The sequence below is a fragment of the Myotis daubentonii genome, chromosome 9 (assembly GCF_963259705.1).
Source record: "Myotis daubentonii chromosome 9, mMyoDau2.1, whole genome shotgun sequence".
Classification (NCBI taxonomy): domain Eukaryota; kingdom Metazoa; phylum Chordata; class Mammalia; order Chiroptera; family Vespertilionidae; genus Myotis; species Myotis daubentonii.
The window spans coordinates 50,533,035-50,560,631 of record NC_081848.1 but is presented as its reverse complement, the minus strand read 5'-3'; positions in this window follow the sequence as shown (position 1 = coordinate 50,560,631).

The following is a 27,597-nucleotide window of genomic DNA, read 5'->3' as shown; positions in this document are numbered from 1 at the left end:
TCAGGTATCATGACCGTAGTTCTTAGCAATGATAGCCAGAAGGGAAAAATGTGTTGGTGTCAAGTCGCAAAAAAAGGGAGACAAGATAGAATGTATTCAGACAGAAATAAATTCATCTTAAAAAGCTAGCGAGCATGATACTAATATTCCTAAAGAGCCTTTAGTGAAATGACAACCATGTGATTTTTCTTCTAGGGAAATTGAAGCCATTTCCTTACTTCAGTTCTTCCTTTCATTTGATCTACTTGATCTTTGTCCCTACTATTCTCCTGAGATGAGATCTCTTTTCAAATGCGTCTTTCTTGTAAAGTCCCATGATCAGGTCTCAGTCCTCTTATAACTTGAATTGTTATGAGGTCCCTTGTCCTTTCTTGACCACTTTCTTCTATTAGTTTTGGGGACACCACAGTCTTTTTGGCTTTTTCTCGCTTTTGGCTGCTCCATCTCAAGCTCCTTCCTGAGCACTTCCTCTTGTTTTCTGACTTCTAAACATGTGATTATCTCTGAGCTTTGTTCCTGGCTCTGCTCTTTTTTCACCGAGACAGCTCATCCAGCTCTGTGGCTTTGGATCCCATCTGCAGGCTGGCCATTCTGAAGTGTACATTTTTGTCTTCAGGCTCTACCCTGAGTTCCAGACTTATATTTGCCAACTGTCTATGTGGCATATTCCCTTGGGTCTCTCATGGGCATCTCAAACTCAACATGTCCAAAGCAAAGCTCCTGATTTTCCCTGCCAAACCGCCTCCACGGTCTTCCCCATCCTTTTTGCCCAAGCCTAAAAGTCGTCATCCTTGAGTCTTTTCTTTCTCACCTTCCACATTTAATCTATCACAATATATCCTCAATCATTCCCTTTTCTCTACAAAAGTTTCCCTACTTTCACACGTCCCTGCCTATGTTTTCCATATAGAAGTCAGAGTGATCACTTAGCTACTTAAATTAGGTCAGAACACTCCCTTGAGTAAAACCTTCCACCAGCTTCCCATGACCCTTCAAATAAAATCTAAGTTGTTGTTTTTTTTAAACCTTACTTACAAAGTCCTATGTGATCTGGTCACTGTCTAACTCTCTGACATTATTCTGTTTATTTTTCTCCTCTGCCCATTCTGTTGCATTTGAACTGCTCTGGAGTCTTCTAACCCAATAAGACAGTTCCTTCTACTGAGTTTCATATGGCCTTAGCAAGCTGAAATGGCATCTCCTCTAAGAGGTTTCTCTCACCATTCATTCGTTATTTATTTGGTATTGTCTGTCCCAAATAGGAGGTGATCTGAAATCTTGTTTTGTTTATTCCTGTTTCCCCTGCATCATTTGACATAATTCTCATGTGTCATCTACTAGACATTGGATATGTGAGCCTGAGACACAGTGGAAGAGGTTGGAGATGTCATCAGGTAAAACCTTATGCAATATTTCATTCCAAGATCTGCTGATGTTATCTTCTAAGTATTTCTCTGTTCCAGTGCATTCCCTCCATCATCAAAGAGATGGAGTAGGCACAAAAGTGTCACTGTGTTTTTCCAGTATTACTTCTATAGTTTTCTAACTGGTCTCTCTGCCTTTCATCTTGTCCCCTCCAATCCATTCTCCACTTCAGTTTCCAAAATACTGGTCTGATGGGTCACTTTCCTGCTTAAAACTCTCCAGAAGCTCCCAACTAACCTGCAAGATAAAGTCATTTGCTTAACTTGGCATATAAGGGCAACTCCTCCTTATATGCTCTTTCTTTTTCATGCTCTATTCTCCAGGAACACCCAACTGCTTGTAGGTCCCTGTGAGTGTCTTGCTTTACCTCATTTTCATGTCTTTGCTTTTATTTTCTACTCTGCCTTGGAATGCCTATCACTTAGAAGCTGTGTGACCTTGGGACATTCCTTATTTTTCCAAATCTTAGCTTCCTAATAATCATAATTCTTCATAGAAGCAGCATGAAGGTCAAATGATATCATATACAGGCAATCCAGTACAACGTCTGGCATATAGCATGTGTTCAACAAATTGCACCTATCTTTATTAGCAATGTTAGTATTGACAACAACAATAAATAATATCATGGAGCTAGTATAGAATTTCTGGTAGTTCCTTGACCTGCTTGCCCTGGGGGAAAGTAACCCGATCTGGTTAAAAATTCAAGCAATCAACTGCAATTCCCTGATCCTCTGATTTAGTTCCTTCACTGTCTTGCCTGGAAATCTCACTATTACACCAGGAATCGCACATCTGTAGGGATAAGATATGGACTTGTTTCTCATCAGGCTTTTGGATGCCTTGTGGATATACACACAGGTGAATGGTCCGTTGGGATTGCCCTGAGTTCCCATGTTTTGGGATTAGAAATCAAGAATTTGAAGTTTTGTTCCTATTTTACCCTTTGAAGTTTCAGGGACCTGCCGGAGCCTCCTAGTGGTGGCTTTGGGGCATGGGGATAGTCATTGCAACAGGGCGAAAGGGACCTGTCAAGTTCAAAGTATTTTGGCTCCAGTTATCTTGTTATCACTGCAAGAGGTTTAGGCATCTACCTAGCATCTTGTAAACTGAGGCATAAAGAAGGGTAATGACGTGTTCTGACCTCCCAGGGTGGGGTGGGAATGGTGAAGAAGGTCTTTGGTGTGAGTGGGATTCTTTAGGCTAGGGTGCTCCATGCGGGGCGGCGGGAGGGGGGGGGGTGAGGGGTGGGGGGGGGGGAAGGCAGGATTGCTGTGCACAATGACAACCTTTACTGGATCAGAGTGGAACCCAAGTGAGCCAGGTCTCCTGGTGATTTTGGTGATTTGAATCTACGTTCAAAGTTTAGTTGCTTTGCGCTCTGAGGATTTCAAATAGTCTAATAGGCAGTTTGGCTACTGCATTAATTTACTTAGAGACTTTAAAAGTTAAAGCCAACAAACACCTGACCACCTACCATATGCTGGATACTGTATTACATGATGTGGCAAATTCTAAGATGAGTCATGGTTCCTGCCCCCCAGGAACTCACAGTCTTGGTAGGGGATATAAGACATGTAGCTCAATAACCGAAATAGGGGGGAAAGTGATGATTCAAGACAAATATAAATAAAACGTAAAGTGAGTTCAGAGAGGAGGGAGATGTCCAACAAGGCTTGGTGGCTACTATTATCACTTGAAGTAAGAAGTTAGTGTAGATGAGCATAGAGAAAATACCATGAAATTTGAAAGGGGAATATATTAGTTTGCTAGGGCTTCCATACAGAGTACCACAAACTGTAAACAATAGAAGCCTATTATCTCATAATTCTGGAGCCTAGAAGATCAAGGTATTGGCAGGGTTGGTTCCTTCTGAGGATACGAGGAAGAGTCTTTTCCATGCCTTTTCCCTGGCTGCTGGTGATTTGCGGGCAGTCTTAGCATCCCTTGGCTTGTAGCCATGACACCCCAATCGCTGTCTTTGTCATCACATGGTATTCTCCCTGTGTACATCTCTGTGTCCAAATGTCCCCTTTTTATAAGGTCACAAGTCATATTCGATTAGGGGTTCACCCTACTCCAGTATGACTTCATCTTAACTAATTACATCTTCAACAACCATATTTCTAAATAAGATCATGTAATGAGGAACTGGGGGTTAGGACCTCAACATAAGAATTTTGTGGGGACACAGTTCAGCTCATAACAAGGAAGGTGGTCCTTGGATGAACAGTTTCAGCAGAGATCAGATTATGCACAGAACAAGAGAAGTAAGATAGTGGAACTCTGAGAGGGAAGGGAAACAGAAGAGCATGGGACAAATTGGAGTATATTGACCATGAAGACAGAAAAGATGTTTATATTGATGACAAAGCAAACTGGATAGATGACCAATAATTTATGTCCATATCTAAGTCCAAAGGATGGACTTTTCTGTACCTCCTACCAGGCCCTATACTGGGGTGGGCAAACTTTTTGACTCGAGGGCCACAATGGGTTCTTAAACGACTGGAGGGCCGGAACAAAAGCATGGATGGAGTGTTTGTGTGAACTAATATAAATTCAAAGTAAACATCATTACATAAAAGGGTACAGTCTTTTTTTTTTTTTTAGTTTTATTCATTTCAAATGGGCCGAATCCGGCCCTCGGGCTGTAGTTTGTCCACGGCTGCCCTATACTGTTTTGTTTTGTTTTTGCCTGAAGTGTATGGAAAATTGGTTTCTCTCTCCACTTTGCTCATGAAAAAAATTATTAAAAACTTGTCACAGAGAAAGAAAGCAAGCATATTTAGGCAACCCCAATTAATGTTATATTATAGAAATATGAGGGAGGGAAAAAGAAAGTCCTCCTTTGGGTACAACTTGTAGAATTTCAGGATTTCTTTTAAAATATATTTTTTTCCAAAGAAGATTTGTAGCTTAGAATGAAAAATATTTCCTTTGAGGAAAAGCTTTAAAGATAGTAATAATCTTAATTAAATAGTCTTTCATATTCAGAAGGGAACAAAATTATAAATGTACATACAACTTTCTCTACCATAAGTTCTTTTAAATGATATTAGTGTGTCTCTAGAGATAATAGTAAAGCTTATTCCTAATTAGGTAGTATTTCATTAAACTGAATGAAATCTCATGTTAATTTGAATACCGTTTTCAAGAATTAAATCACATTCATAGCCTCAGATAAAGAGAGTTTTGCTTTCTTCCATGGAAATTATTGGTGCTGGTCAAAAACCAGTTTTAGGATAAGGAAACACTGAGTCTGCTTTTTAAATGAAGATAATTCAAATTCCCCAAGATTTTACCAAGCATGAATATATTATTGCTGATTCTGCTTATGCCAAGATAGCTATTTTAAGCAAAAATTAGAATAATTTGTTTTGCAAAAAAATCTGTAATCTTTTCATTCTGATCAGTTGAAAAGCTTTACATTTACAGATTCAGCCTTAATTAACCACTAAGGGTATTGTATGGAACAGCGGCATGAAGACTGGGGCTGGAGGCAGAAAGATAGAGTTCAAACCCTGTTTCAATTACTGAAACAGAGGAAAGAGCAAAAAGTTTATAAAACTGGAAATGCTGGGGATTAAAATAATTGTAAGCAGTACAACATGTACCTCTATGGCAATACATTTGACAACAGAAATGACAGTTAATTTTCCACAAAAATATCAATCCCCAAAAGAAATAAGCTGAAGTGGAAAATATGAGTGTACCAATTACTATTCAAGATGTTGAAAAAGCGATTAAAAAGCTATGATTGAAAAAGACAACAGGACTAGACAGATTTATAACAGTTTCCCCTCATTTTTAAAGAATAGATAGCTCAAATGTTTTATAAACTTGTGTAGATCATAGACAATCATCACATAGGAATATAGATGTAAATTTCTAAGCAAAATATCAGCAAATAGATCCTAGTAATGTATCTAAGAGTAGTAAAACAAATACAGTTTATTCCAAGAACACAAATTAAAATTCAATAATGGAAATTAAGCAACATAATTCATTAATAAATTAAAGGGGAAAATTAATATCAATTAAAAGATATTTGATTAAATTTAGCAACTATTCCTAATAAAAACTCTGGGTAAAATAAATATTATTTTCCAAAAACAAACATTAGTAAACCATTTTGATTTAAACCAAAAACTAAACAGGAATGCCTATTCTCATCAGAAATGCCTATTATCACCATTATTATTTAATGTCTTGAAAGTTTGTGCAAATATAATAAGTAAAATAATTGGTAAAAAAAAATACTGGGAAAGAGAAGAAAAATAATCTCTTTTTCTGACTATATTATTATATACATAGAAAATCCAGGAAGCTGTAGTAAAAGCCTTCTTAAAGTTAATAAGATAATTTGGCTAGGTGTCTAGTTGCAAGATAAATATACAAAAATTAGCAAATTTTTATCTATTATATAAATAAACAGGTACAAATGGAAATGTTTATAGGTACTTAATAACAAATTTATGAAACAAAGAAATTTAACAAGAAAGGCAGAAGATTATATGAAGCAAATAATTCATTAGAAGTCATATGTCTTATAGCAGAGCATAAAACAAGATATAAACAAATACCATGTGTTTGTATGACTTAATGTTAAAATAGTAAATTCTTTCAAATTAATATATAAATTGAAATACATTCTTATTAGGATCTTAGGGATCTTGGAGCAGGGAGAATTTTAGAAAATGATATTAGTTTATATAGAAGAATAAGTGCCCCAAATAGCCCTGAAAAATATGATATAAAGACCAGTGAGAGAGGGTTTATAAATGTCAGAGCATACTATAAATATTATATTGGCATAGGACTAGGTAACTAGATTAATAGACTAGAATAAAGACTCTGGAAATGCATCCTGGAATATATAAGCATTTTCTATATTAGAAAGTTGGTAGTTTAATTCAGTGGGAAAAGGATGTAAAATTTGGAAGAAAAATTTGGACCCCTGTATTATGTATATTTAGAATAAATTTAAGATAGATATAAAAATTAAACAATAGTTTCTTGCAAGAATATTTGGAAAACTGTATTCCTGGATTTTCTAAGAATTGGGAAGGATTGGGAGAGATCCTTTTAGCCTTAAGTTTAATCATATTTAACTATACAAAAATTCAGATTCTTGTATGGCAAGGATATCATAGGCAAGGTTAATAAACAAATAACTAATTTGGAAAACATAATGGTAATGCAGGTGAGAATATTTGTGAAGAAAACATACCAAGAATTCTTTACAAATGTCAAACAAAGACAACTACCCAATAAAAAATGGCCACATCATATAAACAGTCATTTAGTGAAAGAGCAAATGTAGTTGCCAGTAAACATATTAAAAGGTGCCCAAATTTATCACAAGTTAGATAAATGCAAATTAAAGTAATACTTAATCATAACCTCTACCAGGCTGGTGGAAAGAAGCAGTAATACCAACTGGGCCAAAACATGTAAAATCAGTAACATATCTAATTCGTAACAAATATTACTTGCAGAAATAATCTATACAAAGTGTAGATACAGATAAAGAGGTATTTGCATACTTTGCCAAAGGAAATGTGAATTACTTCAGTTTTTTTAGAAAGAACCCTGGTAACTTTTTATTTATTTATTTATTATTATTTTTAAAAATATATTTTATTGATTTTTCACAGAGAGGAAGGGAGAGGGATAGAGAGCTAGAAACATTGATGAGAGAGAAACATTGATCAGCTGCCTCCTGCACACCTCCCACTGGGGACGTGCCCGCACCCAAGGCACATGCCCTTGACCGGAACCAAACCCGGGACTCTCCAGTCCGCAGGCCGATGCTGTATCCACTGAGCCAAACCGGTTTGCCAAACCTGGTAACTTTTTAAAAAAATCAGTCCATTGAGCAGTGTACCATGCATGGAAAAGTTGCTGATTGTATTCCGGTCAGGCCACATGCCCAGGTTTTGGGCATCCAACTGATGTTTTGCTCTCCTATTGATCTTTTTCTCTCTCTCTTCCTCTGTCTCTAAATATATATATATATACCAGTAAACTATTCTTTTAAACAAATATTTTTCCTTTAACCTAGTAATCTCTTTCATGGACGTTCTTTTATACAAATGAACCCATTCTAATTTGAAAGAATTTCTGTAAGATATTGGTAAATGAGAAAAACAAGATGCTTGGAATTGTTTGTAATATGGTTCACTTTTTATATGACAAACATTGAGAAATATATGGAAGGATACATGCTAGGCAATCGACATGGGCTTTTTGTGGGATTGAGAGAAGTGCAGTTAGTAAAACCAATGTAGTTTCTTTAATAATTTTCTATACAACACATTTCCTTCTTTTCCCAATTAAAATTTTTATTTTACTGAATTTTTTATTAATATCTACTTTCCATATACAATTTTTGACAGACTCAACTAATTAGCATTCTTCCCTATGAAGCTTGACTAATTATAACTTTATTATTGTGAGTTTTCCCTTTTGCTATTATTTTTAACAAGTACAATTCTTTGGGGCCAAACTATCAGATCAAAATTTTGTGAAGATTCTGTGTTTTTTTTAACATAAATTTTTGAGTTCAAGTTTTGCTATATTCAATACTACCTAAAGATGTGATTCTTTTGTATTTATTTATTTATTTATTTATTTATTTATTTATTTATTTATATTTTTATTGATTTCAGAGAGGAAGGGAGAGGGAGAGAGAGATCGAAACATCAATGATGAGAGAGAACCATTGATTGGCTGCCTCCTGCATGCCCCACACTGGGGATGGAGCCTGCAACATGGGTATATGCCCCTGACCAGAATTGAACCTGGGACCCTTCAGTCTGCAGGCTGACTCTTTATCCACTGAGCTAAACCAGCTAGGGCTCTTTTGTCATTTTAAAATAACATTTTACTATTTGAAGATTTTGCCATTGCAAGTTTTACTTTGTATAGATTATTTCTGCAAGTAATACTTGTTATGAATTAGATGTGTTACTGATTATATATTCTTTTGGCCCAGAGAACAAAGCACATGCATGGAGCAAAGATGAAAGATCTAAATGCACAGTAAAATGAAAATATCTTTGAGGTCAGAAGTTAGGGTCAAAATGTTTTCTTTGTGCCTGACACAGACTAAATGCTTGGTAATTACTAATTATTATTATTATTATTATTATTATTATTATTATTTGAAGGTGTTAATAATACTTTATTTTGCCATCCTACCCTCTTTTAGACTTTGTGGTTGGGATTTAGGGAGACAGCAATTTGTTGTTGTTGTTTTTTTTAAAATGAGATTTATTCTCTCTTCTTTTTTTATTGACTTTTACAGAGAGGAAGGGAGAGAGATAGTTAGAAACATCGATGAGAGAGAAACATCGATCAGCTGCCTCCTGCACATCTCCCACTGGGGATGTGCCCGCAACCCAAGTACATGCCCTTGACCGGAATCGAACCTGGGACCCCTCAGTCCGCAGGCCGACGCTCCATCCACTGAGCCAAACCGGTTTTGGCAAGAGACAGCAATTTGTGTTGAGCCTGGGTCAGTGGTCAGCAAGGTAATCTTACTAAGTGAGGCAGGCCAAGGGGAAGATCCAGCAGGGATTGGTAGTGTTAGACTGGAGAAGGCCTGCTCAGGCTAAAGGGACTTTTATTACTCACAGCTCTAGCTAACTGCTGTCATGAAGAAATGTGGGTCACATGTTGCCATATCTTTAGATTTTTCAATAATCTGAAAATCCACACTTTCAAGGTGAAACCTGATATTTAGGCATTGGTAGGTAATTTGAATTTTATGAAGCATAGTATGGGCCAATATTATGTAGTTTCAGTAAAACATGTCTGCAGGATGCATACCACTTTTTCCTCTGGTGCAGTTCAGCCCAGCACTGTCCTCATGGTCCCAATGCTGGAAAATGTGACCTAGGAGGAAAATGTCTTCTGTCTGAAAAGTCCCTCTTGCCAAGGAAATGAGGCTGTATCCCCCGGATCAGATGAGTCAGGTGTGCCCTTGGTCCAGACCTGAAGGATGGAGATGATGGGAAGTATCCTGGGGAGGGATTTGCCTAGCACACCCCATTTATTTCAGTGCATCCACTTGAAATAGCAGCAGGGGATGCTGGCTGTCCAGCAGCAGGTGGCAGCATTAGAACAAGAATTGGCCTGAATTTCTTCCTTATTTGTGTATGAATATGAGAAGGAACAGATGACCCAGATCCGTTTCAGAGGGAAGAAAATTATTTGCCATACACACTGTACTGTGCCTTTTCTCAACACTCTTCTTGTTTATTCTCACAACCTGGGATATAGCCAACTATTTCTCCCAGTTTAAAGATGAGGAAATTGAGTTTTAGAAGACTCTTTGCATGGAGTCATACCTGTCTTTACCAGCCTTGCCATTACATTGCTGTCTCAATTCCATTAGTGTTTTGTCTGACTAATGTTTTCGAGAAACTTGGACTGTATTCTGGGACAGAAAGAGGACATAGCAGAGGACATTTGCCCAGATGCCATTTAGGTGGTTGTTCCCCAGAGCTGGTGTTCGAGAGGAGATGCTTGCTATTATGGAGGAACACTAGGCTTACAGTCTGCAGAATTGATGTGGAAATTTAATGTCTTTTTTTCCCTTTTTTTATATAGCAATTCATGTGACAAGAACAGATTACCGTTTCCTTTATTTCTTACTAGAGGCCCAGTGCACAAAATTTGTGCAGGGGGTGGGGTAGTCCCTTCAGCCCAGCCTGCACCCTCTCCAATCCAGGAACCCTTGGACATCCCTCTCACAATCTGGGATCACTGGCTCCTATTGCTCACCTGCCTGTCTGTCTGATCACCCCTAACTGCCCCCCCTGCCAGCCTGATCACCCATAACTGCCTCTGCCTGCCAGCCTGATCGCCCCTAACTGCCCCCCCGACTGCTGGCCTGGTCACCCCTTACTGCCCCCCATGCCAGCCTGGTTGCCCCCAACTGCCCACCCACCCACTGGCCTGGTCACCCCATGCAGCCTGCTGTTCAGTCATTTGGTCGTCCCTCACTAACCCCCCTGCCGGCCTTGCTGCTCCACGCAGCCTGCTGTTCAGTCGTTACTGTTACTGTGATGGCATCCCAGACAATTTGCATATTCCTCTATTATTAGTATAGACTAGAGGCCCGGTGCACAAAAATTTGTGCACTTGGGGTGAGGGGGGGTCCCTCAGCCCGGCCTGTGCCCTCGCACAGTCTGGGACCCCTCGGGAGATAACGACCTGCTGGCTTAGGCCTGCTCCCGGGTGGCAGAGGGCAGGCCCAATCCCTAGGTGCAGCCCCTGGTCGGGCTCAGAGCAGGGCCGATTGGGGAGTTGGGGCACCGCCCCTTGTCATGCACAGAGCAGGGCGGATCGGGAGGTTGCGATGCTACCCTCAGTCACGCTCAGGGTAGGGCCTATTGGGGGGTTGGGGCACCGCCCCCTGTCACACTCAAGGCAGGGTCGATGGGGAGGTTGTGGCGCCACCCCCCTGTCATGCACAGAGCAGGGCCAATCAGGGGGTTGGGGCGCTGCCCCCTGTCACGCACAGAGCAGGGCCCATCAGGAGGGTTGGGGCTCCGTACCCTGTCATGCACAGAGCAGGGTCAATCAGGGGGTTGGGGAGCTACCCCTGTCACTCACAGAGTAGGGCAGATCAGGGTGTTGGGGCACCGCCCCCTGTCACACACAGAGCAGGGCAGATCAGGGCGTTGGGGCGCCGTCACTCTCACACTCAGGGCAGGGCCGATGGGGAGGTTATGGCTCTACCCTGTCACACACAGAGCAGGGCCAATCAGGGGGTTGGGGCGCCGCACCCTGTCACACACAGAGCCACAGGGCGATCAGGGGGTTGGGGAGCTCCCCCCTATCAGGCACAGAGCAGGGCTGATCAGGGGGTTGGGGCACCTTCCCCTGTCATGAACAGAAGAGGGCGGATAGGGAGGTTGTGGCCCCGCCCCCTGTCACACACAGAGCTGCAGGGTGGTCAGGGGGTTGGGGAGCTCCCCCCTATCAGGCACAGAGCAGGGCCGATCAGGGGGCTGGGGCGCCACCCCCTGTCACACACAGAGCAGGGCTGATCAGGGGGTTGGGGCACCTTCCCCTGTCATGAACAGAACAGGGCAGATAGGGAGGTGGTGGCCCCGCCCCCGTCACACACAGAGCCGCAGGGCGATCAGGGGGTTTGGGCGTTGCCCCCTGTCACGCTGATCCCGGTGCCAGGAGGCCTCGCGGCTCCGCTGATCCTGGTGCTGGGAGGCATATTACCCTTTTACTATATAGGATAGAGGCGTGGTGCATGGGTGGGGGCTGGCTGGTTTGCCCTGAAGGGTGTCCTGGATCATGGTGGGGGTCCCCACTGGGGTGCCTGGCCAGCCTGGGTGAGGGGATGATGGCTGTTTGCAGCTGGTCACACACCCTTCAGGGTGGGTGTCCCCACTGGGGTGCCTGGCCCATCTGGGTGAGGGACTGAGGGCTGTTTTCAGGCTGGCGGGTGACTGAAGCTCCCAACTGCTCCTTTTTTTCTTTCTTTTTTTTTTTTTTTTATTCTGGGCCAGCTTTAGCTCTGACTCCAGCTCTGAGGCCTCTGCTGCTGAAAGCAGTTATCTGGTTTGTTTGTGTTCTATAATCAAAACACTGTATCAACTCCAGTTCTGAGATCCCGGCTCCCTGAAAGCAGGTTTCTGGGGTTTTGTTTAGCTTCTATATTTGTAACTAAGTTTCAAACTGCAAGCTCAGAGGCTGGCAAGGCAGGCGGGGAACTTTGGTTTCCTCCGTCACTGAAGCAAGCAAGCCTCATGTTAGTTTCAAGCTGCCTGGCTGCCGGCCGCCATCTTGGCTGGCAGTTAATTTGTATATCGCCCTGATTAGCCAATGGGAAGGGTAGCGGATGTATGCTAATTACCATGTTTCTCTTTTATTAGATAGGATTGTTTCAAGATAAGTTATCTAAGAAGTTCAATGCTTCTTGTGATCAATGTGAGGGGCTGGCCTTCATTCCAGTTGTTTGGAAATTAAGGCTGTAAGATGTTTGCATGACAGACCTACTGCCTTTGCTTATTTTTCATACTGCATCAGATCATGTTTGATGAAAAATGATAAATCTCATGATTTTGCACAAATGGCTTAAATCTGTTAAATGACTTGCTAAATAAGTTAGATTCATCAGCAGAGCTTATAATTTCTTCCAGCTCAGGCAGTGTTGGGTAGAGAGCAGATTCAAGACTATTCTCTTTGTATATGACCTTGTGCAAGAAACTCATTCTTCTCTGTAAAGCAGGGGATGGACTGGGTGACATCAGGTGTTTCTTCCTGCTCCCCTAGTTTGTGATTTCCAGGAGTCCCCAGAGATCTGTATGTGAACAGAGCTAGTCCTCTTTTATGCAGAGGAACTTTAGAGGTGGGCACAGAGATTAGATAAACAGTAGCAGCCAATACAGTCATTTCCACTTAAAGTGACATTCTACTTCCATCTTTTCCCACTCTGAATGCACCTTGAATAGCACCTATACAAGAACAAATCTTTTTGTTGTGGTTTCTGTTCACTGCTCCAGCTGCTCCAACATGGTAAGCTAGCCCTTCTGATGATATTAAAATAGTTCACATTTATTGGTATTTTTAAATACTTTGTATGAATTCTATTATATAAATTTTCAAACTCTTTGAGAATCATACTATTATTTCTGCCATACTATGTACTAGGAAATTGAAGCACAGACATGTTTAGTAACATCCCAGGGTCACCCATCTCTGAAGTAGTAGAGCCAAGATTTGGATGGATTCAGACACTCTGACCACAGAGTCATTGCCTTTAATTCTCACAGTGAGCTCTTAACCACTATGAAGATAAGCTTGGAGATGACTGGGGTTGAAAGAGGAATAAGTCTAAATGGCACCTTCTCATCAGTAGGACTCCTAGCAGCAGGACAGAACTGAGAGCACTGTGTCCTCAGCACTGGCCTCCTATCTCTCTCATCACATCACTGGAACATGCTAGACATAGGCTGCCCACTGCCCGTAGGTCATGGAGCCTGCTAAGGGGTTCCATTGGCCAGAGCCCAGAGCTGTTACTCTCACTTTAGGTCCTAGACCAGTGGTCGGCAAACTCATTAGTCAACAGAGCCAAATATCAACAGTACAACGATTGAAATTTCTTTTGAGAGCCAAATTTTTTAAACTTAAACTATATAAGTAGGTACATTGTTATTAACTTAATTAGGGTACTCCTAAGGCTTAGGAAGAGCCACACTCAAGGGGCCAAAAAGCCGCATGTGGCTCGCGAGCTGCAGTTTGCCGACCACTGTCCTAGACCCTTCATCTTTCAGGCTTCCCCAAAGCTGCCATTGATAAATATTTTTGGCTTCTGCCTGAGGATCTGGTGCAGAAAACTGCAATGGAGGGGTAGAACCGTTAGGAGTGTAGGCTCAGGTAGCAGATACCTAGGTTTGGTTACTGGCTGAGCTAATTACAGCTTAGGGGAACTTAGGTAAATTATTTAGCCTCAAATCCTCACCATGTTGCTTGTGGCAGTGAAAAAGATAAAATAGGGATGACAGTAGTATTTATCTCACAGTGTTGTTGTGGTGAGCATTATTAACACATGCACACATTGAGACCAATACTTGCTGAGTACCTAATACATGTTGGCTGTTATTATACAATATCAGTGGGATGGGATAGAGTACTATAATGGCAACTGTGTAGGAGTGCACCTCTTTCAGAAAAAGGACTGAGCTATATCTAGTCAATAGTAATGTATTCATAAAATTTCAATAACTTGTCATCCATATTGCAATGGAAATACAGAGCCTGATGCACACGTAATTTATTTCCGGAATTTTGCAATTTGATAGAAAATGTGCATAGCATATAATAAATCTCCATTAAATGAATGAGTGAAAGGTGAGAAGAGGTCCTGGCACTGCAGGACAAAGGGGAGCACAGTCTGGTAGACAGAGGCCTGGGCAACTGTGATAAGTCAGAGTGGTCAATTGTCCAAATCCCTGATTCTAGAGGATGCAGTGGATTCTGAGCCAGTCCAGACAACAATTAGAACAGTGAGAAGGCAGTGGGCATCTCAAGACTCTCACCATAACTATTGGTGGTGGAGATGCTGGGGCCAAGGCAAGGCTGAGCTAGAGGAAGCAGGGCTGGGAGCAGGGCAAAGAGGAGCAAGGAGACAGGGGCAGAGTCCTCATCAGTTGTGCTCCATTCCAAGTGGGGAACTGAAGGGAGAGCCAGAGACTGAGAGAGAGAGGCCTGTCAGGCAGACAGCAAGAGTTCTAAGGAATTAGTGATGGCTCTGGCTCTGGCTCTGTGCATACTTAGGGAGCTCCCATCACTCATAGGCTCTCCGGAGACAGGCCTGTGTGTGGGCAGTGGAAGCACTGAGCCAAGCCTGCTTCTTGTACACTGAGGACAGGTCTTTATTGCTGGCAGCTGGGAGGTGTCGGACACCTGGGCTGAGGGAGAGTGCCAAGGACTGGATTCCCGTTCACATGCAGCAAGACACGGGAACTACACCCAAGCCCGATGAGGATGGGTGTTCCCATTCTGAACCTGAAATTTGCATTGTGAACCTCCTAACTCCTGGAATTTTGAAGTGGAGTTGATTGATGGCTTTTCAGAAACGATGGAAAGATTTGTGTTTGTCACTAAGAAGTATAGATATTATCTTTTTGGAGGGTAATTTTGCAATATTATAAAAATTTAAAGGATGTTAGTTGCCATGTTGCTTGTGACAGTGAAACAGTGAAAATGATCTAAATGACATCAACAGAAGGCTGGTTAAATAAGTAATAGTATGTTTGTACTTTGGAATAAAAACATTAGTCAAAGATGATGAAGTAAAGACATATGTACAGACATGGAAAAAAGGTGACCACATTATATGAAAAAAAGCTTGCTTCAGAAGAATGAATCAGTATTATCCTGTATGTGTAAAAAATTATGTGCATATAATACTTACATTTGAGTAATGCCTGGAACATATCCGAAGGATATAAACCAAATGAACAGTGACTAATTCTAGAAAGAAAGATGGATGGGAGATGGGAAGGAGCAGGGATTTCACTTTATATTTAATAGATTTCTATACTATTTGCTTGTTATTATTTTGTTTTATGAGTATTTATTGCATGTTATTTAAAAAACAATGTAAATCTCAAAAGTTTATTACCTTGTATTTGGGGTTTTATATTTTCTTGACTATTTTTAGATTTGGAAGAAGTTGCTTGTTTTGATAAAAAGATTTTATGAGGCCATGGGATAGTGCGTGACAGGGGGGGAACAGTCCTATCCGATAGAGTCCTAGGATGCCAGACAGGAGCAGTCCCAGGGAATTGCCTAGGGGTTGTGAGCAGGAGAGAAGATTCCTAGTTGTATCACTCTCTGGTTTTGAAGGCCATTCATTGGGTGCCATGCAGGTCATCAAATGGGCACTTGTTGGATACTAGACAATTAGACCTCTCACGGGGCACAGCTCAGAGCACTTCAAGGGCAATGTTGCAGAGCATGGCATAGAGCTGTTGACCAGATATCATGTTTGGGATGTGAGGTCATCTCACTGTACAGCACATTATACCTCAGTGGACCCATGGCAGTCATTGTATATAGAGCACCTGACTAGGGCCATCCTAGGCACAGGATGAATTCTATGTGTGCTGCTGATTGGACCCTCCATCAAACCCTTACTGGGTTCTATACAGAATGTGACTTTCCATATCACAGTTGGTCTCGTGCAGAACTCTGAGCTGATCCCCAGGAAGCACACCTTGGGCACTTCCGTGACCCCAGTGATGGGTATGAATGGGCAGCTGAAGAGTTTGATTCTTGCATCCCAGGCTTGCTCAGTGGACACCTTCTAGGAACAGAGCCAATGTGGTAATGGAAACAGCTGCAAGCCCACCAGGCCAACCATATCCTCTCTGCCAGGGCTCCCTGAGAGACTGTGGTAATGGGGAAGGTAGACCAGACACAGGAGAGAGAACTCACACTTGCCTCCTCCTTCTTGTTTCCAGAAAGTCCCCAAGTATTTTAAAGGGTCAGTTAGCTGTGCGAAAGTCCAAATAAACAGAAGCCACAGTCAATATTACAGATACTTCTGAGAGTAGCTCCAAGTGAAGGTAAACATTTCCCAAAGAGCCTGAAAGGAGAACGAAGCTCTAAAATAAGGTGTGTGCCCAGAATTAGTGCTGCTTGGATGACAGACCGTTGCCTGGGGTATGCCCTGAGGCCTTGGTAAGTTCCCATTTTCATGTTGCCTATAATTGCCCACATAAAAGGCAGTACAGCCAAATTAAATATCTTAAGTGACCCTTCACACCCTTCATAAGAGTTTCTGCCCCATCAATGCCAAGAACAAAGCCCAGTTGAGATGGGATGCAAGGTGGCTGGCTAGGCTGGATGCAAGAATCAAACTCATTAGCTAAGAGATTATTCCATATATTCAGAGCCCAAGAAATTCAGAGTTGCTCCTAAGCAACCAAAAAATGACCACACACACACAAAAAAGATATTTTATGGACCTGTAGAGTCATTTGAGAAAGATCAAACAGAATTTTGTGGCTTTTGAATTTAGAGGACCCATAGCAGGGGTGGCCCTCACCCCTCCTAAATACTTCCAGAGGCATCTTGGACCATCTTGGGCAGCTCCTTCTGTTGTGCTTAATAAACACAGGTGTCTGTGCCAGGGAACCCGCACTCTCAACTAGGAGAGATTCACACCTTTATTCAAATTCTTCACTTGAATCAAGAAGGAAATGTTGGCTTATTATGTTGACTCAGGCACCTCACTGTTTGTCAAATATGCTGAAGGAATTCTCTTGAAATTCCCCTCTCCTCCAAGTCCCTGGCAGCCACTAGGTTTCTGTCTCAATAAATTTATCATTCTGGATATTTCATATAAATGGAGTTCCACAATATGTGGCTTTTTTGCGTCTGTCTGCTTTCACCTAGCATAAAGCTTTTGAGGTGCATCCACATTACCCTATTAACTTTTTAGGGATAATGTGTGGTATAAAAAGAATTTAGTATTTGAAGTCAGACAGACCTGGGTTTTAGTTCTGGCTCAGCCATTTAGTAGCTGGGGTCCTAGGAAAGCTATTTAGTCTTTTGGAGCTTTAGTCCTTATTCATGAAGTGAGAATAATAACCCCTACATTATATATAGTTGTGAAGATTAACAGAGGGTACAAGTATAGGGCACATAGCATGCACCCCCTAATTGTTAGAGGAAAAGAAATGAAATTAAATGTGAGAGTGTGTGGCGCATAGCATGCTGGTCCCCTGCCTTTGCCCCCTTTCATGCCCCTTCTTTTATGCACTGCCTTACATAGCAGCAGCTCTTTGTCTGAATTCCTGTAACCTCTTTCTCTTATCTAAGTAATTTACCTTGCACTGAGCGGGCACGTCCTGTACCCTTGTCAAGTAGGTTCTTTTTTCTTTGTGTGTATGTGTATCTTATCTTTCCATCTCAACTGCATATTTTCTTGAGATCAGAGGCTATTTTCTTCTGCTAGAGAACACATGCTCCAGATTCTGCAGTCCAGTCCCACTGCTAAAAACTGTTGTGTAGTCCCATAAGCCACTGGGATATCACAGACAGTCTAATGGTTTGGCATCCAAGCTGTGACCCCCTGACCGCTCTGGCATGCACAAGTGGCACACTCCTTCTTCAGCCTGGGTTTGGACATGATCTCAATGTTTGGTGAAAGTGTCAGACACCCAGAAATGCCAATCTGTCCCCCGCCATCCACATAGAAATGGAGTGGGTGGCAGGTGATAGCCCCCCCTCCCTAATTATCTGGCTGTGATTGAAAGGTGCAAGTGGGCCTTCTCTGGAGGTGCTTCTTCAAAGGCACTGCTGCGGAGGCTCATGTCCTAATTAGCATGGAATCAGCTCCTCACAGAAGCACTGGCTCTTAGTAGGCTCTGAATAGGTGTGCGTTACCAGAGAATGAGGTCAGGCACGGGCAGGAAAAATGTCTTTCAGAGTTCCAGCAGAACTTAGACTCATAACTGAATTTATATGTTGAGTTTTTACTACAAATAAGATGTAATAATGCTCACAGCACCCAGCTAATGTTTTTGACCTTGTCTTTTTTTATAATAGGAAGTTGGTACTTAGAGAAGGAATGAAAATAGAAACGGAGAGTCAGAAACATTTATGAAGGTGATGTATTTCTAGAGTAGTTGCTCTTAACCATTTTTTTTTGTTCTTAATCTACCTCACCGAGCTCTTTGAGGATGTGATAAAAGACATAGACTCTCTTCAACAGGAAGGTGCATGTACGAGTATGTACAGGCACAACATTTTGCATATAATTTTGGGGGGACTTACAGACTCTCTTGAAACCAACCTAAAGCCTCCAGATTAAGACTTCTTTGTTGAGAGCCACCTGTATTAAACAATAAGGATATGAAGATGAGTAAGATGTGGTTCCTGCCGTCAAGGGGCTTGCGCTCTGGCGAGGAGATCAAACATATACCCAGACACTGATACCTTAGCTAGTCAGTTGTGGAAACTACTGATTCTCTCTGAGCCATTTCTCTTTTGGCTTCCTATTACCCTTACCCTGGTTTTGTCTCTCATTTCTGAGCAGGTAGCAATAGCTTCTGAGCTGGTGGCCTGTTGTTACTTTCTCTGACCTTCACATGGATGAGCAGTGGTCCTCCTAAAGCTCATTCATCTGAGGAAGGTTGGGTCACTCCTCTCTTGGGAAACCGGCAGTGCTGCCTTTCCAACCCCTCCACAATGGAGACCCAACTCCTTGCCACAGCACTTAGCTCTATGTCTTAATCTGCTGGTATGAACTCTGTTCTTTATTAATACCAGATCTCTCATTATTCCTTAATTAAAACTTGCATTTTATTTAAAAAAATTTTTTTAATTTATTTTTTAAACTAGGGGCCCAGTGCATGAATTTGTGCACCTTGAAAGGAACTGTGGGCCGTGAGGCTGCGGTGGGCACAGGGGCAGGTCTTGGCCCATCCTCTGTGCCCCCAACCCAACCCTCCTGTTGTGACCCCTGGTTCCCTGTCTGCCGCCGCTCCCATGTGCTGACGGTGCCGGCCCTCCTCGCACCCACTGATGGAGCGGAGTGATTGGGGCCGGCACCAGCAGTGAGTGCAAGCAGCGGCTGCTGCCCCGATCACCCCTCAGGAGCAGGGGGAGGTGGAGAAGCCCTCAGGGGCAACCGGAGCTGTCAGCTGCCGCTCACACCTGCTGACAGCGCCGGGTGCCAGCAGCAGGTGTGAGCAGTGGCTCTGGCACTGGCAGCTGGCGCGAGCAGGGCCAGTGCTGGCAGCAGGTGTGAGCACTGGGCAGGACTGTGGTGCACGGGAGCAAAGAATTTTCAGTAACCACCAGAGGCTCAACTGATGACAGTGATCGGTGCCCCGCCTTGGTCTGGTGCCCCCGCTCACCTCCACCTCCTGCCGCGGCCAACGCCCACCATGTTCTGCACTCTGCTGACTGCTGCTGAAGCCCGTCATATTCTCTGAGCGCCTCCTGGTGGTCAGCGCACATCATAGCGACTGGTTGTTTGGTTGTTCGGTTGTTCGATTGTTCTGCTGTTTGATCTATTTGCATATTAACCTTTTATTATATAGGATTACGAAAACTTGCATTTTCAAGCTTCTCTGGCTGGCTCATTTTGTACCCTCATTCTGGAATGCCATTTCCCTTATTATCCATCTACTAAACCCTTCTTATCCTCAAAGAGCCAGATCAAATACTTCCTCTGAGAAACTCTCCCTAATCCACTGAGTCAAAATTAATGAGGGTTTTTTTTTAAAACCTGTATTTAGCACTTAGTCTGTCCTGTCATATAAGAGTGTTATTTCCCATGTGAGATTCCTCCAACAGACTATGATTTTTTGGGGCGGGGGGGCAAAGCTGGCCTCAGACTTTTCTCAGGAGTTTGGGGTCCCTCATGGATGAGTGGCCTACTAGTGATTGAATTTGTGTATTTTTTCCTCTTCTTTAGTGGAAGGGATGCAGAAAGCCACCTGTGACTTCCTGGGCCTGGCATTCCTTAGAGAGGTGGCAGTGGAATTCTTTGGAGGGTCTCCCTGAGAAAGGCAAGGGCCCTTGGAATCATTAAAAATAGATTTTTCTTGCCCTAGCCGCTTTGGCTCAGTATACACAGCATTGGCCTATGCACTGAAGAGTCCAGGGTTCAATTCTAGTCAAGGGTACATACCTTGGTTGCAAGCACAGTCCCTGACCCTGGCAGGAGGCAACCAGTTGATGTGTGTCTCTCACATGAATGTTTCTCTCTGTGTGTCTCTCCCCTCCCTTCCACTCTCTCTAAAAATCAATGGAAAAATATCCTCGGGTGAGGATTAACAACAAAAAAGATTTTCTTAAAAGAGGAGATGTAGTGTGGTTGAGGGAAAAGGACATAACAAAATCTTATGCATGAAATTTCAAAATAAAAGCTGTTCAGTTCTTGAAGATAAGCCCCAAGAGGGAAGAGGATGGCGATTCTTGGTCCAAGCGGTGGGGGTCCCCAGAACCCATCCCAGATCAGCACATTCCTGAGCTGGTCTTCAGGCAGAAAGACGTACTGTGTGAGGACCGTGTTTGGACATGGGAGCAGAAGACCCATCTTCGCCTCTGTGTAACAGCCTGCTTCAAGGGAGGAGCACTTTGCACTTTGATAGCACTTGGCCCCTCTGGAGGTTCTCCTCTGCCAACCCTTCAGGGTCCCCCTGTGCCCAAAGGATAGAACTTTCTTCCATTATGGCTTCCATACCCATGCCATGCTGGGAGATGGGGAAAGGGTTAGCCTGAGGGTCCTGCTGGGCCCTTTAGGTTAGCTTCCAGCGGAGGGGACACACCCTAAAATGCAGATCTGCTACTGGTGCTGAGGACTTGAAGCCACTTTTTGGTTTGAAGGTAACTCCCCAAAAGGAACTTCTGCTCAACCACCAGTGCCCTTCCCGGAAGTCAGAACAGTGAGGCAGAACCAAGGAAGTCTGGACTTTTCCTAAGCTCTAGGGATGCCTAGGCACATTATCAGGAGGATATTGTCATGGAGTTTATGCTATTGTTGTTAGAGTGCAACCTGAGGCATCCTAGTTGGACCTCTAATAGGATGGAGGACTCTCCTGCTACATCTGAATCTCCAGGCTTGTCCACAATAAATGCTCACAGAACTGGATTCTACATGCTTCTTGGTTGGCTCTGAATACTGATTCTGCTGTGCAAACATTTCTTCCCACCCTCCCCAAGACCAAGCATCACCGTGTTGGCCCCTCTCCAAGGTCTCTGTCTCTAAGCTCTTAATTAGAAAAAAGAAGCAGTAATAATTAAAGTTATTAAAATATGGAATATTGCAAAGGAACGGATTAGAAGTCTTCATGCTAATCCAAACAAATCGTGCTAATGTTACTTTGATTCTAGCAAAACCAAATCCTCAGAGCAAGATAAAAGCAAGTGCTTATTTTCTAAGTAGAAGTTTTAGCTTATTCGCTAAGCCAGGATACAGCAAGCATTCACTAGGACCTACAAAGGAGGAGCAAGAGGAGATGAAAGCAAGGAAGATGTGAACATGATAGAAAAGATGAGGTGGGAAAGGGGGAGAGGTTTGCCAAGAGTCAACACAGTAGCTTTACCATGAACTCCTTCCTCTGCTGGGAGCTATGGGGTCAAGGAGTGCCGTTTCCACCTCTGACTTCAGCAGCTGCATTCAGGAAAATGATGTTCAAACCCTCTGTCTAGTCCAGACACATCTGTAGGTCTACTGGACATGGCCACTAATCAGAGAGAAGGATGTATATTCCAACCAGCATGGTCTCCAGAGCTCCAACAGGTTTACACATCAGGCACGTCTTTGTCTGGGAACCTGCCTTGGCCTGGAAGGTCTCCACATGCATCTAAAATTCAACACTTGCCGACTAAGCTGAAAACTTATTGGCCACTCCCTGCCCGCCCCTCCCCCCCCCCCGCCCCCCCACTACCTGTTCTTCCAACTCCATGTCAGTCAGTGGAACCACCACCCACTCCATCCTCCAGGTTGAACACCTAAGAGATCTCTTAGGGGCTCCTCCTCATCCTTCACCAATGTCATATAGTTGCTAAGAATTGAAGATGCAACCTCAGAAGTGTCTCATATTTTTTTCTTCCTCTTTACCTTCAGCACCACTGTTCTAGTTCAGATCTTTATCATCTGTTCCTGTACTGCTTCTCCAATCTCTTCTCCTACCACGTTTCGAACCCAAACTTCTCACCACTCCTGTCTCCATGCCTTTACACATATCACTCCTTTCCCTCCCTTGATAATCTGTCAAACTCATCCTCCAAGGCCCAGCCTAAAGGTCAGCTTCTCTGGCTGGATTGTGCTGATTCTCACAGAGCCTCAGGTGTTGGGCCATCAGAGCCCTGATCCATGGCACTGCTGATGTGAACAGTCTGTCTCCCTCGAGGGCCAAGGACTGTTCACTCCACAATGATCTATCCCAGGTGCCTTGAGGAGTGCTTGTTTGCAGATGGTACACACAGTCCACCTTTACTGATAGAACACAGCTTCTGGAAGAGTGATTAATCCTGTAGATACACGCTGCTGTGAAGGACAAAACTGCTAGTTTGAAAGCGAGAAGCTTGGGAGATGCCACAAAGAACTCTCGTGTGTGACCTAGTGATTTGATGAATTATAACTCAATGTCTGTTGCGGAAAGAAGCATGGGTCTGAAAGGAAGGCGAGGATAATGAGATGTTGCATTTGAATCTGTAGGCTGATTGGGACTCTACTGTATTTCATAAAAAGATCTTGGTAGTACTGAAAGTTATTGCTATAGTTAGGACTTGAAAGACTTGAAATAAACATTTCTATTTAGAATGACTACCACTTATTGAACACCTCATCTGTCCAGATATTGTTTTACCTTTTTCATATTTAAACTGAACAACTCTACATTATTAAGTATATTTACTCTTATTTTATAGATGAAATTGAGGTTCAGAGAGGTTAAGTAATTCACCCATGGTCACAGAGGTATCAAGGGAGTGGAATACAGATTTTCTATGATTGGTCTCTTCATACAAACTATTTACTCTGGAAAGTGGAAACATACTACTTCTCCAGGTCCTGCGTATGAGTCAATCACATCTTCACCCTTTTTCTTATCAGAAATACTGTAGGATTGACAATATATGATAAATGGGCTGAGATTTGTATCAATTTTCCCTCCTTCCCTTCCCTTACTTCTGGTTGGTTCCAAAATAGAAAAGACAGTAGACCCTAAAGAAGACCCTAAAGAAGTGGACCAAATGAGGAAAGGAAGAGAAGCAAAATGTCCCGGTCATCCACAAATGACTAACATTTCCTCTTGTACCTTTAATGTACTTTCCAAAGACATTATTCTATTTACTCCTCATAGTGATATTGGGATAGATACTCTTACTTCCATTTTCGGGGTGAGGAAACTGAGGCTCACAAATCTTAAAGGATTTGAGTAATTTGGAACAAGTTATAAAGGGCAGAACCAGAATTGAAACTCAGGTGTTTATTCTCCCAAACCCAACACACTGGGTGCGCCCATACTCCAGCATGTGCATGGCAACCCATTATGTTTGAACATATGAGTAATTGTAAGAATAACCAAATTTTAGTGCACTGACGATGTGATAGGCACTCTACTAAGTGCTTTGCATAAATTATCTTTCTTAATTCTCATTATGACCCTGCGATGTAGGAACTGTTATTAGTTCCACTGTATAGAGAAAGACATTGAGGCACAGAAAGATTAAGTCCCTTGCTTAAATGGCAGAGCCAGAATTTAAACCTAATTCTGATGATGGCTGAGGCTTTGCACTTGAAAGTGGATAACGCACCTTTCTGTGTCCCCTAATCATGGAGCATCTTCCAATCATTTCCCCTATGAGAGAGGCGGCCAGTGCTATTTTCCTTTAGGGCTTTGCTCAGTTGGGTGCAGTCTTAACGTAGCAGGGCTCCTCAGCTGTCTTTTCTGCAGATTTGGAAAAGAAGCAAATCAGCCCCTTCAGAAGATGGAGGAGAAAGATAGTGGCTGGCTTTTCATTAGTATGAATTAATATCATCTTTTGAAAGCCCCAGGGCTAAGTCATGGATATTTCCTTGTATTCCATTTGAATTGTTTGCTGAACAGAATTCTGAGATGAGACTGCAAGCAGTGACCCACGCAGAAACCTCAGGTACTATTTTCATCCTGTTAATGGGTTTTACTAGCTAAAGATGATCCTTTTAGGGTTTTTATCTCTGTTTTTATAAAAAGTTCTGAAAGGGAATTTAGAGAGTTGGTGGTGATGTGGTGATGACTCTGCCCCAGATTCCCCAGGTCATGGGACTTCTTGGTTTTGACCACCCCTCTCCCCAAATGTCATGTTTTAGCTTTTCATGGCCCACAGCTTTTTGAACTTTCCAGCTCTTACTGGTTAGTTTTACTCAACTGCCAAATTGGGCTGGAGTGGGGGAATGATTACAAATAATCCTATCTAATAAAAGAGAAACATGGTAATTGGTGTATGACTGCTACCCTTCCCATTGGCTAATCAGCGAGATATGCAAATTAACTGCCAGCCAAGATGGCGGCTGGCAGCCAGGCAGCTTGAAACTAACATGAGGCTTGCTTGCTTCAGTGACGGAGGAAACCAACGTTCCCCACCTGTCTTGCCGGCCTCTGAGCTTGCAGTTTAAGAAACATTGTAACAAATATAGAAGCTAAACAAAACGCCAGAAACCTGCTTTCAGCGAGCCTGGGATCTCAGAGCTGGAGTTATACATTGTTTCGATTATAGAACCGAAACAAACCAGATAACTTCTTTCAGCAGCAGAGGCCTCAGAGCTGGAGCCAGAGCTAAAGGTGGCCCAGAATAAAAAAGAAAAAGAAAAAAAGGAGCAGTTGGGAGCTTCAGTCGGCCTGAAAACAGCCCTCAGCCCCTCACCCAGACGGGCCAGGCACCCCAGTGGGGACCCCCACCCTGAAGGGTGTGTGACCAGCTGCAAACAGCCATCATCCCCTCACCCAGGCTGGCCAGGCACCCCAGTGGGGACCCCCACCCTGATCCAGGACACCCTTCAGGGCAAACCAGCCAGCCCCACCCATGCACCAGGCCTCTATCCTATACAGTAAAAGGGTAATATGCCTCCCAGCACCGGAATCAGTGTGACAGGGGGCAGCACCCAAATCCCCTGATAGCCCTGCAGCTCTGTGTGTGACAGGGGGCGGGGCCACAACCTCCCTATCTGCCCTGCTCTGTTCATGACAGGGGAAGGCGCCCCAACCCCCGATCAGCCCTGCTCTGTGCCTGATAGGGGGGAGCTCCCCAACCCCCTGATCGCCCTGCGGCTCTGTGTGTGACAGGGTGCGGCGCCTCAACACCCTGATCGCCCTGCGGCTCTCTGTGTGACAGGGTGCGGCGCCCCAACCCCCCTCCCCCCACCGGCCCTGCTCTGTGTGTGACAGGGTAGAGCCATAACCTCCCCATTGGCCCTGCCCTGAGTGTGAGAGTGGCGACGCCCCAACCCCCTGATCGGCGCTGCTCTGTGGGTGATAGAGGGCAGCGCCCCAACCCCCTGATCCGCTCTGCCCTGAGTGTGACAGGGGGCGGTGCCCCAACTCCCCTATCGGCCCTACTCTGTGAGTGACAGGGGATAGCTCCTCAACTCCCTGATCAGCCCTGCTCAGTGCATGACAGGGGGGAGCTCCCCAACCCCCTGATTGACCCTGCTCTGTGCGTGACAGGGGGTGGCGCCGCAACCTCCCCATCGACCCTGCCTTGAGTGTGACAGGGGGCGGTGCCCCAACCCCCCCAATCGGCCCTACCCTGAGCGTGACTGAGGGTGGCATCACAACCTCCCAATCTGCCCTGCTCTGTGCATGACAGGGGAAGGTGCCCCAACTCCCCAATCGGCCCTGCTCTGAGCCCAACCAGGGGCTGCACCTAGGGATTGGGCCTGCCCTCTGCCACTCGGGAGCAGGCCTAAGCCAGCCCGTTGTTATCTCCCGAGGGGTCCCAGACTGCGAGAGGGCACAGGCCGGGCTGAGGGACCCCCCTCCCCCCTGAGTGCACAAATTTTTGTGCATCGGGCCTCTAGTAATAATAATAGCAACAACAACTGCTCTAACTCTTCTATCTTTTGGGTTTCTTAACCTTAAGATAAGATGGTTCCAGCTCCCATCCCATCTCAATAGATACCCAGTAGACTCCCCAAGATGTTAGTGCATTCCCTGGGTGGGGTGGGGGTTCTCAAGCTCATGGCCACCTGGTGCTCTAAGCTCCTGTGTTTGCAGAATCGGTTCAGTCTCACCTGTCCCTGGCTGCTTCTGAGAGACAAATCATTTTACTTAAATTTGCCTGGTAGCAGCACTGGCCTTTGTCCTTTTATGTAAGTGTGGTGACTAAAGTAGTTAAGTCAGTCAAAATTTGGGTATCCAATAGTATATAATCTCAGGTTGCCTTTTTCTATCTGGGTGTTGTGCCTGCTGCTCCTCCCTTCGAAATAACGAATCACATCATTTAATGAGGCCTTACAATGTGTTAGGCACTGGGAGAATCATTTACCCATGTTATCTCATTTGATCCTCAAAATGGTCTGACAAATAAGAATTTGCATTCCTATTCTGCAGGTGAGGAAACAGCAACTCAGATCACATTGCAAAGCAATATAGGAACTAGGGTTGGAAAGACTGACTGATTCAAAAGTCTCAACCCTTGCCTCCCCTATACTGCTCTGAGGGCTGAAAGCTTACTGCATCCTGGCTGAGTTACTGGGGCAGGGGACACGTTGAGGCAGATGCTATTGTTTGGTCCTATCTCTTCTTATGTCTGAGTATTCTGGTAGGTGCTGGGCCATGTTTGTCACTGGGATCTGAGGATTTTGTTCTCTAGTGTGAAGACAGAATCCTCGATCCCTTTCTTCATTGTCTCCATCTTCTGTCCAAGTTCCCTCCACCAGAATGTGCCCTTCTAAAAGCCCACAGATCTCCATAGCGCACTTTCGTTGAGTGTGACTATTGCCATAAGGTGATTATTGTGAGGGTAATGTAACCCTCACCTCATCGCCAAACCATGATTGTAGCGTATTGGTGTATTTTAATGTATTTAGTGTATTTTATGCCAATGACCACAGTTTCTAACTCTTGCTCTTGACAATATATGGCTGATATATGTGAAAAGTGTATGTTAGGTCAAATGTTAGTGGTT